The following is a 6,396-nucleotide window of genomic DNA, read 5'->3' as shown; positions in this document are numbered from 1 at the left end:
TATATATATATATATATATATATATATATATATATATTTTAGCTTTTTGTAGTTCCTCGGAGGTGATGAATGGCAATGGGTATAGTGCCAGTAGCGATGTCTCTAGAAGTAGCTTATTCTGTGCTGCCAAGCATGATTTATGACAAGAAAAGGAGGGGGGAATCTCTGACTTCACCATTTGCCCTCCTGCACTTTTCCATATCGTCCAAGAGGAGTTTGGGGGTATTGGATTGACACAGCAACTGCACACATCTGGTTTGGACATATAGCCAAGGCCTTTTTCAAGCCAACAACCATTTGAAGGAAATAGGTGGAAATTGGGAAATGGAAATATGATGTGGCAAAAAAGGGAGAAGTATCTATGACAAAGGTTATTATTGCTTGTTTAAAGCGCCCACATTGTTGGATTTCAGGAGATGTTGTCTAGTCTTCTCTAACTCAGGATAAGAATAATTTGCTCGTGGGCTTTTTCGAGTAAATGCAGATTACGGCGAGGATATATCTTTTAAGCATATGTTCTCACACGCACAAATATTGGATGCTGACTGGTGATTCAAATAACACTGCTGAGTACAGGTTTTCTGTTGGGTGTGTCAGTTGAAATATTACTGCAACGTGACTGACTGGAAGATTGAAGTCTGTTTTTTTTTTCTCAGATGGAAAATCACGTCAAAATGTGATACATTTACGGTAGCCCGAGCTAATCTAAATCAACAGTATTTTCCATTTTTAAAGAAAAGCAGTAACGTCAACTTTGGCCTTATTTGCAATATATTTTACTGGAAGAGAATTGAATAAGCAAAGTGCAATTCCGCAATTATATTTTCCCCTTTCACTCCCTCTAAAATACTCTCCCTTCTATCTATAACACTTAAAGACAAAAAATAATAGAGGTATCATAATAAAATTGTAAGCATTAAACCATCAATATTAATATTAAAATAATATTGGATAATATAACATTGGTAGGGGCCATTCTGCTGCACTGTAAAGATTTTTATGTTTTCCTAATAATACATCTATACCTTTAATTAAATAAAAGGTTGAATGCAGGACCTTTATTTAGCATAAAGTATTTTTACATTGTGCTATTGCTATTTTTACTTTTCCCATCTCTGGTAAATAACTTATGAAAGGTTGTCATTTGGACAAGTGAAATAAACAAAACAACAACAAAAAAAACCCTCTTCTAATGAACCATTAAGATACAATTGTTTTTTTACCAATTTAATTTGGGTCTTTGGATTCATTTGACGTTACTGTAAAAAGGAAAAAAGGATACGAGAGAGAGATGATAGAGATGTGTACCTCGGGTCAAGTGCTGTATTCAAACTCATAAAAATATGGTAAATACCATAACCCGCGATGCCAAAGTGCTCCTTATCTGCCCCATAAACTTTGCACTTTAACAGATTTGTAGCATTAAAGAGGAATACTGTGTCCCTGTAACCTCAGGCCATTAGACCACTCAAACAAGGGTTCAAAATTTACTTTGGTTTGTTTTTCCCCTCAACCATAAAGCTCAAACATCAACTGACCAAGTTCCAAACAATCTACTGTAATATACGGCAGCTATGATAAATTTAATGCTAATGATGCAACTTCAGTCTCAAGTAATTCTGGTTGAGCATTTTATTGTTCAGACACGCTTTTAAGGACCTCTGTCTTCCTAAATAATATTCATATAAAATCAATGCGGTTAAAATGTTCAAGGAGGATTTTAGCACCATAAGGATGAATTAGGCATTCAGAAACTCTATTAATTTCAGCAGTACGTGGCGTCATATTTAGATTTAATAGAAAGTTTTTAATGAAGCAGATTGGAAAAGGGATCCTTGCCTCCATTACCGGATGATGGATAACTGAGAAAGGTTAGCACCAACTCATTAACACTCTCTTAAATTACGAAAGTACTTGCCGCTTTTTTTTTCTCTCCACCTTTCATTTTTTCCCTTAAATGAGATAAAATAATATTGAGAGGATGAGCGTTGAATCAAGTCCAACCATAATTAAATACACTGATGGGGTTAAAGTGTTCTCTAGTGCTGGTGGTGTTTGAAAATGTTGCTCTGAGTTATCATGTGAAGCACTTATGTTTCAATCCACCCGTCTGTCAGTGGGAGTGTGATGGATAAGACCAGAGTACAGATCTGTGATTGAGAAGAAATATGGTAAAACATTCAAAATAAACAATTATACACTTGCTGTTGGATGTGTTGTTAACCCTTTAATGATCCCATCCAGATTTACTTTTTCATTTCTTAATTGCTTCAACAAATGTGTTTTTCATGTCCATTACTTTAAAAATGTAATCTGATACACCTGTTGATAAATGTAGTCAGAAATCTAATCCAAGTATCACAATTTTCAAGTAATGTAACTTGATTACTTTCCATTCCTTTTGGATTACCTTTACACCAGATATGTAAATAAAGAAAAATGTGCTTTCATTAAGCAAATTCAGGCAGTAGCCTTGAGCTGTACAGCACATTTCATTTCATTTCATTTCAGAATAACCAGGACTTGGAAATTGATAAGATAATAATAATACGATAATAAGATTTACTTGATGTGAATAGTTAGCATTCAAGATTTAAGATGTATACTATACATGTAGAATTCATTTGCCGGTGATAAAAAGTATAACCGGCAAAAATGTAAGTAAAACAACAAAGACTTACTTAAAGTAACTTTTACTCAGTTGTTACTCAAATCCGATCATTTCATTAACAATTCAGTTTGTGTGGGTCAACTCCCAGAATGTAGCCTAAATTATTTACAAAAGAATCATAACCAATAAACAAAAGAGCAACTCTAATCTTTACAGCCTCTTCCTCCATTAAGTAAAATGGGACACGACCAAACTTTGATGCTCGCGTGTCAAAAGTTAACGTCAAATAGAAAGTATTTTTTTTATAGACAATTGCAAAGTGTTTAACTCAACATAAGGTAAACATGTAACATATTTTGAAGATGAATAAATAAAATACTCATAAAACTAGTATTTCATTGTATAATCATTGCTGACTTGTTTTCGTGTACAGTATTTCCCATTCACTTCCATCTAGACACAGCGTTTTGGCAGGAGTTGTACTGTCCCCAGTGACCAGAGGGAAGTTTGTTAATGTCCACAACTGTTATTGTGCTTCAATTTGTTTTTATTGACTCTTTATTACAAATATTATCAATATTACTTTGGATTTCACTGATCAGTGATTGTATCTTCTTGAAAACTTTTTTTTTTAAATAATTCTGATATAATAACTCTAACAAATAAACAATGAATTAAACTTAGATTTTATCACACTGACAGCAACAGTTTATATCAGAAACTCTGTATTCCATAGAAATATTCAGTTTTTGTAAATTGTTGTGAAGACCATTAAGAAAAACAGTGTTGCATTTGGAGTCAGCAAATGGAGTCATCTGCTCCAAATGAATGTAATATGCTGAAAAAAGGGACGCGGCTTTAATGTTTTCTTTTTTGTAAACTTTCTTAATACATGCATTGCATAAATTTTAACCTGTCAGATGTATTCTCATGGCAGGTTAAGAACTACAGTAGATACACAAGAGGGAGACAGGGGTAACAGAGCATCTGATAAAAATAGAGGTCATAAGGCATTCTTCATTTCGCTGAGTGCTACAGAATTGGAACCACTTGGGATGTTGGTATATAGGACACCCGCTGCTAAAACACCGCCATGCAGCACCATGATTACGACTTGATCCTTCCTCCACTGAAAGCTCATGCTGGCGGAAATCAAGTACCCCGAGGCTTACAGCGTGCAGCCCAAGGCCTAAAAGGTAATAGCATGAAATATAGATACGGAGGTGACAGATGTTTACAGTGCGTCGCGAGATGGCATTGAGACACAACACAGTGGCTCCCTCCATTGGAGAGGAACCTGATGAGTGGTATAGTAAAGAGATGGAGTGATATAGGAGGTGCTCCGGCAGTGTTTGCAGGCAGATCATTAGGGCCCCTCTTTAACTCAACCCCCAGTGACAATCTATTGCTCTCCTCCCCTGTCAGCGAATCATTATGGTCTGATCATTAGTGACATCGCCACATGCCCATCACTCAGGCTGGTGCCATATTGGCAGATGAACAGCCTCTGCCCCAGGCCCACTAATCTAGAGACTTCAGACAGGGAGGATGAAGGAATGTTCGCCGAGCATCCAAAAGACTGGACTCACTCTTTTTTACTCAGATTGAATGTGGACTTCTCAGTGTGCACAGAGGGGAGCAATATGAGGTGTAGTTACAACTCAAATGAAGCACTCATTATCAGTTATTGTCTTAATGAATTCATTGTTGGTAACACTATATATTAAGGTATGCATATTCAACACTAATTAGTTGCCTATTAGCATACATATTAGTAGCATATTGGCTCTTTATTAATCATTATAAAGCACATACGAATGCTTTATTCTCAGGTTTGGGGAGCAATGGGTTACATATAACTGGTGTAATCTGTTATCCATTACAGTTACAGAAGAAAAAGATGTAATCAGATTACAGTTACATTTGGTAAAAATGGGGATTATTTTGCAGGATTACAATTACAATTAATTTTCTCTACAAATACAAACTATTCTGTTTCCTTTTTATTGTCAAAGGTTACATAGTACTGTTGTCTTATAGGATACGCTTGAATCCATACTTCTTATTGATTTATTGATTTATTATTATTTTCTCAATGATCTGTCTGAAAGACAAAGAGTCAAACATTTCATCCACCATATATCCAGACACAAGCTTCACCTTCGCCTGCTCTCCATGATTAAAATCCAGTTTCGTTGGTTAAAATCAAAGTAATGGGAATATTTCCAGTGTTTCCATCTTCCAAGCTCGCTTCCTGCTTGGTGAAGTGCACGATTACAAAACTGAATCCAAGGATGTGATTGGATTGTTGGATATCACAGCAGTTGGGGTATGACAACAAAAGGTTGGAACTAATTATTTTTTGGCAGGGTAATTGTAAAATTATTACTGAAATGTATCAATAATTAGTTACACTACTAGTAACTGGGAAAAGTAATATAATTACTATAATATTATTGCTAGTAATGCCTGACTGCCCAACACTGCTCATAATATGCTTGGTTCATTATGCGCCACAGTCACAGGACTTTGAACTATTAAACTTCTATGAAACTTGAATTGAAATCTTTTACAATTTTTAGTTAAATTATGAGTTTATGAGCTCACTTTAGAACGGGGAACATATTCTGAGTTAGAAAGACTTTAGAATGATTTGGACACTCTTAACACTTGTAGTTTTGTGTTTTGTTACGTAAGAATAGACCACAATTTATAAAGCGAGGATGTTACTGAGGGAAAACTCTAGAGTAATTAAGGCCTAGACCATGGTCATGCAGAATAAGGCAAGTACTTTATAATGACTAATAAAGAGCCAATATGCTACTAATATGCATGCTAATACACAACTAGTTAATGGGGAATATGTGTACCTTAATATAAAATGTTGCTAAATTTATTTTCTGCAGTGATTTGTGAGGCATCAATAGAAATCACATGATATAGTATATATTACTGGTGTACATGACTGTTTCTTAGTGTGTCTTATGTAACCTTTATAAAGTCACTATCTCTAAGGTCAGCTCTTCCTGTTTCTCACAACAGCAGATGAGGGATGGACCTCGCCAATGTTACTTGAGAAAAAAAACTTTGCTAAAACCCCTTAAACTTCACCCACCCCTGGAACTTTACACTTTACTAGACACTGAACATGCCAGGCTTGAAAACTTTAAAAATGATGCACAAATGATGCAAATGATGGGATGGAGCGACCCTAAATCAAACAAAGTGTTGGGTTTTATTATATTTCACTCAGTGTAAACATCATATAGCTTCAGAGTTAATATATAATATATATTGTTTATATATGTGTTGCTGTCAGACATTGAGGAATAAGATGATTTTTCCAACTTTGAAGCTAGTAGGAAAAGGTGTTACGGTGTTTTAATCATCCTTTACAACTCAGTTTTCTATTTATCACTTCGGTTTGCAGCCGTGAGTGTTTGTCATTTAGCGTTTGCTCTGCCTGAAATCATTCGCAACAACACTCTTTACTTCAAGGAGCACACTTGTTCAAAACTGCTCTTAGTCCTCGCTTTTTGACTAGTCACTTCATTTCAACATCCACATGGCAGGGGCGATTTATGGGAGGAAAGTGAGCGACTTTTTCCTTCAGAGCTCAGCTTTCACAGACTCTTGATTAGGTTGATTGACGATAACATAAACTCTTTATACAAGTGGCTGGTGGAAACTAGAGCCAAAAGAGATCAAGTTAGTTTGGGTTAACTTGAAGTCGATTTATGACGGACACGCTGATCAGTGCACTTAAATGATGACACCAGTGTAAA

The sequence above is a fragment of the Dicentrarchus labrax genome, unplaced genomic scaffold, assembly GCF_905237075.1.
Source record: "Dicentrarchus labrax unplaced genomic scaffold, dlabrax2021, whole genome shotgun sequence".
Taxonomy (NCBI): Eukaryota; Metazoa; Chordata; class Actinopteri; family Moronidae; genus Dicentrarchus; species Dicentrarchus labrax.
The sequence above is the reverse complement of the archived record's forward strand: the minus strand, read 5'-3'. Positions refer to the sequence as shown.